The sequence below is a fragment of the Rhinolophus sinicus genome, linkage group LG01, assembly GCF_036562045.2.
Source record: "Rhinolophus sinicus isolate RSC01 linkage group LG01, ASM3656204v1, whole genome shotgun sequence".
NCBI lineage: Eukaryota > Metazoa > Chordata > Mammalia > Chiroptera > Rhinolophidae > Rhinolophus > Rhinolophus sinicus.
This window is the reverse complement of record NC_133751.1, coordinates 171,300,123-171,314,969: the sequence shown is the minus strand read 5'-3', so window position 1 is coordinate 171,314,969 and position 14,847 is coordinate 171,300,123. Positions and strand designations below refer to the sequence as shown.

Genomic DNA, 14,847 nt, shown 5'->3' with positions numbered 1-14,847 from the left:
CAATGCTGAAATGCTGATTCAAAGCTGTACAACAGCTTACATGAGGTTGCTGATTTAAACCTCAGTAGGTAACTTTTTCCCAAACCAGTCTTTCCTCTCCATCTTATTCAAATGATTTTTGATTATCATAAGGTTATGGGAGGTGTCTCTTGTTATGCGAGTCGAGATATTAAGTGGTTCTCAAAGTATCAACAAATGCGAAGTAGTTAAGGAAATGTCCCTGTAATATAACATTCAGTACCTTTTAGATGACTGTCACATTCAGTAGGTTTTATATGAATTTCAAACCTAAAAACACAAACAAATCTTTTAGCTTCAATTCGGGACATTAATGTTTAGACTCAATATTTTCAGGTCTTATTTAGGTTTTGATGAAAAGGAACCGAAATAATTACATTATAAAATAGTAACAAAATAAAGTGTAATTATAGTCATTTGTGTAATCACAGGATCAAGGACAAAAAGAAATAACTGAACCCTCCCCCCCAAAACCTGTATTTTAATAAAATTAAAAATGTCCCAAAGTAGGGCATGCTTTGGCTGACTTAGATTACATTTAATGTGCCATAAGAATCGATAGAACAAATAAAGAGCAGTAAAAAATATTTATATGCTGATGAAGTATTTAATCTATTTACAAATCAAGGAGAGATTTTTGTTTATTAAGTACTCCACCAACATGAACCCATTAAGCTAATACTTCATTTTAAACTTGAATCTTAAAGTTTTGTGCGTTTTTTTAAGTTTAAAAAGAGAAAACATTTCAAATTATACACAGAATTAAACTTACAAACTTCTTTGGGAAATCTCTTTTGTAGGTTTGCAGTTAATCTTAATTGGATAAAAAGGACTTTTGCTTATTTTTTAGAAAAGCAGAAAAGTTTTCTCACCTTGTCCTCTCTAATGATAGTAATCAACACCATTACTCTGAAACCATAACACACCCTTTGAAAACCTGGAGACACATTCTGCCAGTACCTACACTGAGTCATTCAAATAGCAGGTATTTCTGAATTGTTAATGAGACGTGATGAAATTAGTCTTGTTAAAATTGATAGCTTTATTAAGTAGTATTTACATTAAAACTGTTCATATCTATGTGGAGTTATCCACAACTATATGAGTATGGAAAGGGATTCAACTTTTGAAGAAAAAAGACCCTTAACTCTGAATACATTATATTCTTAGCAGGTACGGCCTCTCTACACATTGTGCAACTAGCTACTAGACAGGGATGCCCAAAAGTCGGTCTTGGGCCTTAAAGACCTGCTTTATAGTTGACAAAATGAGTCCAAAACACAAGTAACATTTAAATGATGAGTCAGGAGTATAACAGAAGCGACCCAGCACTGCATGATTAATTAACAAAAATGCTACAGGCAATGGGGTGCTTCCAGAGTTCAGAGAGCCCGAACTTCAGATAGGCATTGTCAAAAGTATGAGGGACTTAATCTGAACCTTCAAAAATATGTAAGATTTGCTTTAGGCAAAGACAATGGGAAAACTATTCCAGGAGAGGGGAAAGAAAACACAGGAGATCCTTAAAAGGTTAATACTAGGGCCTATGAGGCTTGCAGTAGATTACAGAGGGCCTTAAACATCAAGCTGAGGGATGATAGAAAAGAAGACAAAATACTGTGTTAGAGAGTTACATTGAAAATACAGACGTTCATTTTTTTAATCTAACAAATATAAATTTAGCACCAACCATTAGGTGGGGTGAGTGTTTGGTGATCAAGGATTCAAATGGTGAAGAAGATGCAGTCCCTTGTTATCAAGTCCAGTTTGTGTGTGTGTGTGTGTGTGTGTGTGTGTGTGTGTGTGTGTGTATGTGTGTGTGTGTGTGAGAGAGAGAGAGAGAGAGAGAGAGAGAGAGAGAGAGAGAAACACAACCACAACACACGGTGCTAAACGTTAAAGCAGGAGCAAGCCCAGGTCAGTGACTGACGCAGGAGTCTCCAGGGTGGGGCCTTCAGGGAGTCTTAAAGGATGATTAAGAGTCCCCCAGAGGAGGAGGAGCAGGTGAGGGCCTGATCAAAGGCCTTCTACCCACTACTCAGGGGTCACTGAGTAGCGGATGAGAGACAGGCAGACACTGGAATCCCAGCTCTGTCACTGAGCAGCTCTGTGGCCTGGGAAAGCCACAAACTTCTCTAAATCTTAGTGTCCTCATCTACAAAATGAGGAACATGATATTACCTTTTGGTTGGGGTAGCTTTGAGGATGAATAAGCATAATTAATGCGTGTTGACTCTTAGCACAGTGCCTGATACATAATAAGAACTTGTAGGTATGAATATTATTTATTTTGAGCCCAAAGGGGAGCCACTGGAGAGAATGAAACAGGAAAGTAGACTGTTCACATTTGGATTTTACAAAGATCATTATGGCTTCAGTGTGGAAAATTCACTGGCAAGGTTTCACTACTGCAACCCCTCCTAAGGATTTCCTAACATTTGAACTTTTATTTTAGTGTACTAGTTTTAACACTAACTGTAAGTACTAATATTCTGTTATAACATTTTTAGATGATACTGTATGAATGCTAGCTAATGTAATCTTTTTTAACATCTGGAAGTAGAATAAACTTGCAATATTTTACTGACTCCTTCCTCTACTACTGGCGATTGCTCTCACACCTGAGCTGTTATAGGATTTATGGGTAATTTTATTGCTCTTTTTATAGCTACTTCCTGTCTGGCCAAATAGATTATAAACTCCTTCAGGGAGGAATACAGTACTTAGGATATTGCCTTTTACTCTTGTAAGCTCTCAATAAATATTGGTTATTTTTGACAAGCAACTGATGACAATATAAAGTTTTACTAAAGCTTAATGTGATCAGAGATTAATTTTAAGAGGTACAGAGAGAAGTTCCAGTTGCTCTCCTGGCTTTGACAAATCAGTGCCTCTTTGAGCCTCCTTTCTGGAAAATTTGGGGAAAAAAACACAAATCCAAGTCGACTAACTCACAGAGGGATTCTAGGGCTTAAAAGAAATATAGTATAAAAAAGCGTTTTGCTAACTCAAAAGTGTGCTAACGTGAACATTTGGTAGTGGTGGTTGAGGTCTTATAATATTTCTTTAAAACCCTGGACATTATTTTGCAAGTATTCCAAAAGCATTCTTTCCAAGTAAGTGTTCTAGAATTCTCTGGTACCACCCCTGAACTAGGGTAGCATTTTGTCCATCAATGTGCATGAATTTATATTCATATCCATCTCTATATCCACAGGCTAATGAGGGGGGTCACGTGTTCACTAGAGACCATATTGTTGGATTTTGGATTGGAATGACAATTACCTCTAGGCAAGAAATAACTATGCATTTAAAATATAGTGCCCTGTAGGAACATTTTAATATTACTTGTAACATAATAAGTATGAATGAAAGGCACTGAAATCCTCTCTAACATATTTCTCTTTAGCCTGCTAATAGGGTAAAAGGAGCAAATTATTTTCATCTCTTTCAGGGAGAATGGGGAACAACCTTTAACCCTAAACGTGGTTTTAGTTAATAAAAACCAAGCAGATTTTCACTTTCACTTTGTAGAAGACAATTAAATATCAATACAAAAAAATTGTAATTTATGTCTTTAGAGATTATCAGCCATCATGGAAGCAGATTCCTATTTATTTGTTTTGGGCTTTTGATTAAATATTGTGCCAATAGCCTATAGTATAAATTTGAAGCAGGCCCCAGAACCTCATTTCCTTCTACTTCTCAGATCAATTTCCTGTCTTAAACAAGCGCAGTGTGAGGAACAAATAACAGTTCATATATTGCAGCATGAAAAAAATGTTTTTTAAAAGGTAATTATATCTTGTGAGTTTTTCCAACAAAAACAATCCACTAGATGTTCAAAATAGGAAGTGAAATTAATTGTATACAATCCTGCTAATTAATACTCTGCATCAGTTTGTCAAGAAGGAAAACAATATAGGAATTTAAGGGGGTCACGGATGCTTTGTAAAAGTGGAAGCAATGCATAGTCATTTCTCTAAACAAAGATCAATAGCCAGACAGGGCAATGAAATTGTTTAGAACAACCAAACTAATGAGCAGGCTGAGTATCCAATATTCATTGTATTTCCATTGCTGAAGCTTAGAAACGTGTCCCCATCGAAAGAATAATAGAAATAGTGGTAGTGCCCAGATTACTGAACCAAGAGTACTGAAAGAACCTACGGGTTACAGAGTGCATAACTTTTAAAAGGGAAATTCTTTGTTCTTTTCAGTCTGGGGTGCCAGTAACACATCCTCCAAGACAGGCACACAGAGCTTCCTACTCGCTCTCTTCCAGCCGTGCATCAGGAGAGAAGCAGCCGCTTGCTTCCTCCAGGGCAAAGGCTGCAACCTGTGGGAGCCATGGAGTTACTGCCAGTGGTCTCCGAGAGCACTAAATATAGCGTCACACATACACATTCCACTCATTTTCAAATATATATTGATGCTACCACCAAACTTTTATTTCTCTAAAAAGTGTTAATGCAATTCTTATTAACTTTCTATCTTTATGCATTTTCTCAGATAGGGGACTCTAATGAGCAAATGTTTTCATGAGGGAGCCTGGGAAATCTAGCAACACTGAAACGGTTATCTTCAACCCCCTTGTAGGTAACAGAATAGGTACAGGGTTAGCAGAGGAGAGAAAGGGGAGGGTGATACATGGTCCGCACCAGCACAGGCTACGGTAAAAGTGGGAGCCACAGTATGTTATTATTTGAAAACTGACTCTACTACCAAATTATTTACTAATTTAATGAATATAAATGCAATCTTATTTGTTTGTCAGGAAGCTAACATGGAAAATGTAAAACTTCTTATCTTCAAAGCATAAAACAAAGGATTTTTAAAAGGATATTGAAAGCAGTTATTTGCTTAAGGTTTTTACAGGAAGATTTTCCTCAATAAATCATTGCTTGCTATATACTTCAGAAGCAATTTATATTGAATAATATATATTCTATATTAGTATAATGAATAACATATATTACATATGAGTATAACATGTAATATAGTATAATATATATTAGTAAAAAGAAAAGACACTCCAATTCTATTAAAATGTTGTTTTGGTTTATTTTAACCCTAGTTATGTGAATCCCTGTTTTATACATACAATTTTTTTCAAATCTTTTCAGAATAGGACTGACTCGGGTAAATATAATTAGTATAGGACTATGGGTCCGAGATCTAAAAGTACTAGGAACACAGAAAAAGCAGACCGTGAACAATAAGAATTATAATTAGAAATAATAACACAACTCCAGGTATTAGTAATATAACATTAGGTTATAGCACTAATACATTATTACACATGTAAAATAATATTTTAAGTGCTTGATAATGCTTATTCGACAAAAGGCTGGTGCTATTACTTGGCATTTCTGACACTTAGGCACTGAGGATGTTAAGAGGGTTAAAGAAAGTACAGTGTATCCATTAAGACAAATCATTTTTAACAAAAATTTATAGGTGTTTCTTTCTCGTCTTTTATGAGTTTACAATTTAGATCAAAATACAGACCTTAAGGTTCAAAATACATTTTTCTACAGACATGTAGTTACCACCAATGATTTTTACTTATATCCCTTAAATATAGTTTAAAACAATAATTTACATCCTAAACACAATCTAGTAAATATAATCTAAAATTGTTGTCGCATAGGCTGTTAGGACTGATAAATTGAGAGTTACCATGTGCTATCAATTTCTTTCAGAAAAATATTTATCACCTAGCCTATTAAAAAGGTTTACTGTAAATGCCATACCAAAACTTTTGAAAATGAAAATATTCAATGCTGGTGAGGATGAAGACTGACAGGTACTCTCATCAACTGAGAATCAAGTATAACCTTTCCAGAAGGCAAAGACTTAAGTGTAAGGAGGTTTATTTCAGTACTGTTCATAATAATCAAAACAAAGTAAGGAATCAGTAATAAGAGCAGTTATTAAATTATGTTATATCCATATGAGAGAAAAATAGAACCTTATATCCATGGAATAGAAAAACAGAACTGAAGAGAACTTAATTAAAAAGAATTAATAGAATATGGGGAAATGCTCAGGCTCTATGGATCACCTTAAGTGAAAAATGGACACAAACTTCTATGTATTTTAAGTTTATATTTGTAAATCTATGTGCTTCATACTAAATATATTTTAGAAAATGACGTGAAAAAAATAATATCAAAATGTTATTAGGGGTTATCTCTGAGAAGCAAAATTATGAGTTACTTTAATTTTCTTTTACACTTTACTGGATTTTTCTTCAATGAGCATTTATCACTTTTAAAATACATACAGGCATAACCTCATTTTATTGTGCTTCACTTTGTTGCACTGCACAAACGTTGCATTTTTTACAAGTTGAAGGCAAGACCCTCCACCAGCAAAAAGATTGAAACTTGCTTTATTGTAATACTCACTTTATTGCAGTGGTCTAAAACCAAACCTACAGTATCTTCAAGGCATGAACTGTATTGTTTTAAATACAAGTCATTTGAGTGACAGTCGGAACACCCTTGATCCTGGAGTTCCTGAAAGGTTATAGGGAATTGCTAAATTGTAGTTTGCTTATCAGTACAAACAACTGAAAGAACCTGTTACAAAGGCTTTGAGACATTCTTAAAAGAGATTACACCTTCAAAATACAGGAGACCTCATTATATAGAAAAGAAAGTTAAAAATGTGTCATTTTCACCCTTTTGAAGGTTTAACGATAAACTCTTTTATTCAAACTCCCTCATAAAGGTGAGTTTGGGTTTCATTTGTACATTAGAGACCAATTCCACAGAAATTATTTTGAAATAGAATTAAGAAGACAATAGCTACAGAAGCTTGCCTATGCAGGATCAGATCGGTGCATTTCTTAGAAGTCACAGATAGCGTGCATGTCAATTTGTATCATTGGACTTTTATGTGCTTAGTGTAGGGGCTTCCGGCTTCGCTCTGTTGATAGAGGCATTGTTTACCTCGGGTCCAAGTGTGTTCTACCTTCACCTTGTCCCTAAAAGTTCCCAGAGGAGTTATGACAGATGAATTCTCCACAAAGTTCACAGGGACCCACTCCTCCATTGTCCTGGGCGCTCTGGCCCTGTCTCTGCTCTTCATCGCACCCAGCTGTGCGGTGAGGTCTCTCTACGTAACCTCACAGGGAGCTGACTACAGCGCAGGCTCCTCATTTACTTTCCCTTGGCACACTTATCCCACAAATCAGGCTTGCTGAGAAAACATCAGTTCCTCTTTCTAGTTCTCCTTTTAACTTCTGTAAAGCCACCCAAAGCTCCCCCAGGCCACTGCTGACTCATGATGCCCCTGGCTCCCCCTCTCCCCCTCGTCCTGCTCTTGGTCTCAGATCAAAATGTTCCTCACAGTCATTCAAAGTTGGACTTTCCTGTTTTCTACTTGCAGAATAGCCCTGAATTTGTCTCCCCTTCTCAGATGCTCCCCAGAACAAATGTGAAAAAAAGCTGCCGCAGTCCTCTTTGACTCAATCCTGTTTCACAGGTCTGGAATATGGTTTTTCTAAGAGCCTAGATTTCTTCCCAGCTGTACCATTGTCTCTAATTCCACCCCACATCCTACAACGCAGCAGCATACCAGGCCAGAAGGTGATATGGAGCTCTTACTGGCATTGCCACATCTTACCATCCCTGCATCACAATCGTCATGTCCACAGCTCAGCCACATTTACATTATTCTGGACCGAGGCAGAGGGAGGCTACTTTTAATACACACAACACTTGCGGGTAGTTTTTGTTGGTGCTAAGGTAGGGGTGTGTGTGTGCTTGTGTGCTATTTAGAGCCACAAACTAGCAACCAAAGTTGCAATATCTATAGCAAACATATATTAAAATACAGGCTCAAGGTTTAGGTGTATCATATTTGTTTTTTTATTTGCTTTGTTTTGCTTTTCTGTTTTGGACTCGGCACCAATAAATCACTATCTTAGTAAATGACTGATAGTTTCCAAAAGCTGTCCAACCAACTAACTTAAGTTGGACGATAGCATTTTACAAAACAGTAAATAAAGATCTAAATATGGACAGCGGAAAAACAGCTACAAAGCAAATGTTACTGAAATCCAACAAGAGGGCTAAGTACTAGATAATGTGTCATTCAGGATTTAGGACAACAAATCAGGCTGACACAGGCCCTTCTTACCCTCCATAATGTTAGTATAGTAAGTGGCCATGGACAGCTAATGTTAATTAACCACAGAGGAATTATATCTAAATGGGATGTTCTTGATGGAGATACTAAGGTGTTTTCATTGCCCCACACATAATTCACATCAGATGTATGTGTTTGCTTGTCCCAGGAATCCAAAACGCTGTGCTCTGGAAATTCCACATTAGTTTTTCTCTGAGGAAAAAAAGTTTTACCTAACCTGGCTTTGTACTAGGGAAGGATTTTGCCCTTGATTTCTGGGTTTAGAGAGAACCTATTGGGCAACAGAGCTTCCTGAATTCATAGATAGATTTTCCCCTGCCCAAAACATAATTAGAACCCTGAATGAAATGTTGGAGGACACCTAAAATTGTAAGAATATCTCTTCTGCAAAATAATTTTACAATTACCATTTCCTCAGGATTGCCTATCATATTTAGAATAAACTAACGTTATTCAGATTTCCTTCATGTACAAAACACAAGAAGCATGTTTTCTTGATTCTGAAAGGTTTTAATGTATTTGGTTCTGGATTTCTAAGTCTGAGCAGAGAAATGTATTAATTTTTAAGGATTCTAAGCAATGATTTTTGTTACTATTACATAAAACTGAGAATGGTGGGATTATATATCATAAATATATATGTGCATCAGACTAGATTAACTTTATGGTAACTTGATGCTCCTGAAATTATATTACTAAAAATACCTACACCTGAACTCATCCAAAATGCCATAACTTCATGAAATGACACAGGAGGTAAATGTACTTCTCCTATTCCTATCTTCTATGTAAAGAACACTCATGCTTCCCAAGAGTCACCAGTAACTAACAAGACCAGGAATTCTTACCTCCCTAGCCTAGCAGATAAATTGGTGCATGCATCAAAGCTTTCTTATTGAAGAGGAAAACTGGGGGTGCTGAAAAACAAGCTATAGATACTGTGAGACAAGGCAAAAATCAGTCACCTAAGACTCTTCAGCTTTTGCTCCCACACTTGCAATTCCCAGAATACCACCTTGCTTTTTGATCTCCTGAGTTTCATTTCACTTTTCTAACATTACAAAGTTTAGGCACATTCAATTTTTTTTTCTTATTTTAGATTTGTGGGAAGTGACTCAATTCTACTCTTTTTGTTTCCCTTTTTAGTTTACATAATAAAATAACACATGCTTTTTGCAAATTTTTTTTTAAGCCTGAACATAATTTAATAAGGTGAAAAGTAAAAGCACCCTCTTCTCGTCATCCCATCTCACTTCCTTCAGGTAGCCACTGTCAACAGTTTGGGGACAATGAGGTATATGTATGCCTGTATGCAGGTTTAAGTATGTGCATATTATAACTCTCTTCCACGTTTTCCTTTTTCCACTTACTATATACATCTTGATTTTTCCCTAGTCAATGTGCCAAAGCAGCTAACAAACACATTTATATTATTGCATGTCTCCTTTTCCCTACAATGAGATTACTAAATCAAGATTTACTGAATATCAAAAAAAAAACAAAAAACCTGTCAGCTTAATACTAAATATATCTTTGGTTATGTTAGTTTTCACACTTGCCTTCGACTTTAAAAACAGTAAGAACATATGGGTAAACACATATGCGTTAATATATATGCACCCTAAATATATATATTCTCTTACATAGGTAAATGTCCCATATGTAATATATGTACATTGAAATGAAGTTAATTTTCAAAGGCAAGAAGCAAAGGAAGGCACCTGTGTAGGTCGTGAGTCTTAATGGGTCCTGAATAGGTTAAGGAGACCATGTGGAAATTTCCTGAGCTTTGGAGGCAGAGATACGGGGTTGAAAAGATTGTGTGGTTTGTGTAAGTCCCTTAACCTTTTTGAGCTTCCTTTTTCATCGTCCACAAAAGTGGGGAAAAGACTTATCTTATAGAGATTTAGAAACAAAGTGTTTAAGATGGTGTTTTGAACATAGTAAATACATAAAAAGTGCCTTATTACTCTTAATAATCCAGAAACTATACATAATAGATGGTGATCTAATACCTCATACCTGTAAACAACGCTCTTTTGTTTACTTGTTTGCCTACATGTTTTTATATTTACCTTATTTGTATAGACACAGAAATACATTACTGTAAACATGCTTAGTAGCTTTAATGAATTATTGAAATATGATCCTCTCTCCTACTCCCTCAGAGTGTCTTGCATTGGGCTCATTAGCAATGTCCCAGCCTCTTGCTGTGCAGTTCTAAGTTTTACTTACAACTTGTGACAAACACAAGCCATCTGACTTCCACTAAATAACTGAAAACATCTTCCATGTCTGCTGATGGCCAGCAGCTTAGAGTCAGAAGCTGACCTTCCCGATGATGAGGCTTCCTAGCCTCTTTGTACTTCACAAGGCCATGGCTGACGCCTACCCCTTCAGCTGGCTAGTGGCCATGTCTTGGGAAAGGGATGCTCTGCAAACACCAGGGATCTCCCAAATCCACATCGGCTTTTATCAGATGTTGTTGGCCAACTGTATGTCCACCCGCCCTTTACATTCATCTACATTGAAGATTTAAAGTGGGATGTCCACAAAATCTTAAACTTCTAGTACAATTAGGGGAAACGTTGGGCCACTATATTATCCGACTGTCTCCTTTTATGTGACAAAACTGAGGCTCAGGCACATGACAGGCCCAAGGACATGCAGCTATTTAGACAGCAGTTGGGATTAGACCCTCTACTCTTTGTGGATTCTTTCCTACAACTAATAGGCAAGGTTTTATCTGTTGTGCAGTAGCTCTGTAAGGTGTTGATTAAATATTTTTGGACCAAAGGAAATGTTTGTGGTTGTGAATGTGTGTGGGAGAGGCAAAATACACCATGTGCTGGCCTTAAGGGTAATTAATCCACCTGTCTGTCCACGTGGGTGTGGGACAAATGAGGGGGAAAGTTGCATTAGGAATTTTTCACCATCCTACTTAAATTTACAGGGGGCTGTATAGGGAATAAATAGTTTCCAGAAGGACTAGTAACTCCCATTACTATCTCAAAAGGGCACTAAGGACATGTTAGACCAAGTTTAAGAAGCCCCGAGGTGGGAATTTCTTCTAGGACGGTAGCAGGCAAGGTAAGAGGTGGTTTTTTCTTTTGTATTTATTCACCTGGGGAAGCAGACGCTGTCAGTTTCCTCCTCTTACCACACAAGTGGCCACGTCCTTATCACTGGGGCTGTCTGGTGGTTCTCGCCTCCTCCTTTCACTCGAGGATGTTTATCGCAAGGGCGCGAGTGGGCCTGGGCCAAGAAGGGCCTGGGCCCCCACCCCCTCCCCGGCTGCAGCGGGCGCCCGGCGAGGGCTCCCTGGGGCAGCGCCTTTGTTTTCCCGACTCCAGTTACGTTTGCGGAAGTGCTGCCTGCGCCCAGCGCGCCGGGGGTGCCGGTTGTAGCCTTTCCCAGCACCCCATGAAGATGACAACCGACACAGAAGCGGAGGGGAGGGAGGGAGCCGCGGGCCAGTGGGGCTGGAAACGGAGACACGCACACATACCCTGCTCGGGGCTTCTCCTCTGAAGCCCCCTCCCCGGACAGCAGGTGTGCGCGCCGGCGTGGGACTCTCGGTCGGGCGGCGGGGCTGGTCCCCTGCCGGGGAGGCCAGGGTGTGGCTGCCGGGCCGCCCCCGCCGAGCGCGTTCCCTTCCCACAAGCCAGGCCTGACTCACCTGCTGCGGGCGACGGGGAAGCTCAGCTGCGCGGGGTGCAGAGAGCCATCTCCCCCGCGCGCGGGGCGGCAGCTCGGGGCGCCCGGGCGGCGGCTGTCGCGGCGGCGCGCACCATCTCGGGAGGGTAGCTGACTCCTCGGGGGCTGCGGCGGGCGGGCGGGGCGGGACGGAGGGATGCGGTGCGGGTGGGGCGATCGGGAGCGGCGAGCCGAGCGCACCCACCGGCGCTACCTTCTCCTCCTCCTTATTCTCCGATTCCTGGGGCCGGGCCTCCGTGGCTCGCACCGGCTGGACCCGTTTCAGGGCAGAGCGCCGAGGACCCGCCGCCAGGTGCAGCGCTCCGCCTCCTGCGGCGGATGCGTCGGCGGCTGCTCCTCCCGGCGTCCCGCCCGCCCTGGCGGCCCCCGGGGACCTTGGGACCCAGCCCTGCTGGGGACGCGCGCTGAGAAGGGGAAAGCGGACCGCGAGGTGCTATCCCCCCACCCGGCTCCCGGCTGAGATCCCCCCTCCTCCTGGGGAAATGATGCAGGCCTAGCTCCGGGGGGAGGGGCGGGGAGTAGATGGCCGCCTGGCTGGGAATTGTAATAATAATACTAGCCGACGTTTACAGAGCGCTTATTAAGCGCCAAGCACAATGCTAACGCTATTGATGCGTTATCTCCGTGTGTCTAGTCCCAACCTTGGCAGAGTGTCCTCAGTTGACCCGGCAGAGAGGAAGTGGGCCGGAACGCGAGGCAAACACGGGGTTTTCAGGACTCACCAGGAAAGGGATACACGAGACTAAAGCAGCCTTTCAAACTGGGAAGGTGCTACTGACGCCCTACTGAAGAGGTAACCGTGTGTCGCACCAAGAACGTAAAGTTGTATTTCAGATTAGACACGCAGAGAGAGTGGGAAGAGTGGAGTTGGATGTAAAACGTAGCCTTCCTTCAGCAGGTATTTTTATGTGGCTTTGATGGGCTCCTGGTATGCCAGATCCTGTTCTCGGAGCTATTGTCGTGTTCTGGCAATAACAACAATAATGGCAGCTAACATGTATGAACATTTCTTACATATGAAGCACTGTGTAAGTACCAGTTATGCCTTACCATAATCCTAAAAGAACAGCTAATGGTATTATTACCATTTTACTGAGAAAACAGAGGCTGAAATTTAGTGTGACCTATCCAAGATTACTAATAGTAAAAGGGAGAGACGTCTTCTTTTATCTCCAGGTTTAAGCTCTTAACCACAAAATCATAGTGATGACAATTTTATAGGCCCTGAAGTGTTAGGATTTGAGGTCCCTGTTTAGGAAGAATGAAACAAAATTACAAATACAATGTCGCTCTGGCCCCTCCTGGAGCCTCGGAAGGGTCCCCGAAACTTAAGCTACATTAGCCTCATGATGAATCCACTTGCAATACTGATAAAAGCAAAACAATTAAAGGCAGTGAGCGCTAAAGTTTCAAATGAAAGAGATTAAAGTTGTTGAACTCAGAATGACAGATTTTGGTCTGGTGTGGTCTGGAGATAACTTCACACTGCATTATTTGACACTGAACAGCTCATAAAGACCCAACCCATTTGGTAGCTGTCATAAAATAATTATCATTCTTATCCAGACATTAAAGAAGCAACCTTTTTAAAAAAAGAAAGAAAAAGCAAAGGGTCTAACATGGTTCAGGTCTGTCCTCCATATGAAGAAGGGGAAGCAAACCAGGAAGAATTTGTGAAGAAGGTACTTCTTGACCTCCAGCTGCTCAAAGGCAGCTTCATGTTGAAAAGTGAAGCCAGATTTCCCTAAATTAAAGCTGGCTATTATGTTTCAAAGAGGACAGGATAGCCTCAAGGGTCAGCATAACAGAAAATGTTTTAATTGTCCTTGTTAGGGCATGAAGTTTTTCCTGGCAGCCTCTTTCCTTTTCAGTGTAACTAAGGAGAAGATTTAACGTGAATAAAGAAAAAGTGATCTGCCACTCCTCACGCATCTCCCCACCCGCTCACTGTGAGGTAACCAGGGGGTGTGGTGTAGAAATTAGCTTCCAAGTATATTGCCAGGCAGGCTATCCCAGAGGTCATTGCACAGAAAGGCTCAAAGACAAAATTAAGATGTTGAAATCACATGGCTTATTGCATCAATTTAAAATGCAGAGTAAGAAGCTGGAGGAAAGAGAGAGGGTAGATTAACACACTTAGGTAGGTATAGCAGGTGGTATGTTTTATGAAATCTGCATAGAGCCTCCCCTCATATACATAGAATCTCTCTCTCTCTCTCTCTCTCTCTCTCTCTCTCTCTCTCACACACACACACACACACACACACATCAGCCTTCCCTGTGCTGATGGTGTGTGTACAAGGACCAGCACTGAGGTTGAATGAGGGGGACTTGCAGACAGTGTATGCCTGGTGCCAGAGCCAATGTACGCTTTGTCTGTTGAGAGACACAGGAGCAAAAATGCCTGACCATAGTTGTAGCTCACCAGTTAGCCTAATGAGTAGCTATGGATTTCGTCTGCATTTCTCAGGCAGAGGACAAATGGAGGCTGTACAGGTGTGTTACCAATGAGTGGTCATTTTAAGCCTTCCTGAATATGAGTACCGAATATCCTTCATGAATATTTACTGTATCAAGAATATTTGGTACCTACTTAGACCTCCTTCTTTATGTTCAGCTCATATATGCACTACTTACTTTATCTCACAAACTACTTCTACTTTCATTTCATTTCTCCTAAAGATGTTTCTTATATCCTTTGGCAGAATGGATTATTCTTAAACAACAAAGCAAACACATTACAGTAGGAGATAATAAGAATGATAACAGCTAACACTTGTGTAGGTCTTGCCCCGTGCCAGACACTGTTCAAAGCACTTCGTATATACTTACTCATTTTCTCCTCATAACAACCACATGCAGGTAGATACTGTTTTTATCCCATTTTACAAATGAGGAAATGGATGCATATAAAACAGGAAGTAACTTCACTAAGGTAGCACTGCTAGTAAA

The 14,847-nt window shown here is 40.1% G+C and overlaps 1 protein-coding gene and 1 long non-coding RNA gene across 3 annotated transcripts in view; one reads left to right on the top strand and one right to left on the bottom strand.

Moving 5' to 3' along the window:
• The window catches only part of MFSD6 (major facilitator superfamily domain containing 6), a 61,600-nt gene extending 49,262 nt beyond the window's left edge, over window positions 1-12,338 (bottom strand). Inside the window, exon 1 of one of the 2 annotated variants that reach the window (XM_019740720.2) lies at window positions 11,858-12,338. The gene's annotated coding sequence lies outside the window, so the exon portion shown is untranslated. The remainder of the gene's footprint in view (window positions 1-11,857) is intronic. The other variant, XM_019740717.2, reaches the window with a different exon arrangement.
• Window positions 11,522-14,847, top strand: part of LOC141572927 (uncharacterized) — a 27,856-nt gene continuing 24,530 nt past the window's right edge. Inside the window, exons 1-2 of the long non-coding RNA XR_012498498.1 lie at window positions 11,522-11,730; window positions 12,530-12,688. This is a non-coding gene — a long non-coding RNA (uncharacterized LOC141572927). The remainder of the gene's footprint in view (window positions 11,731-12,529; window positions 12,689-14,847) is intronic.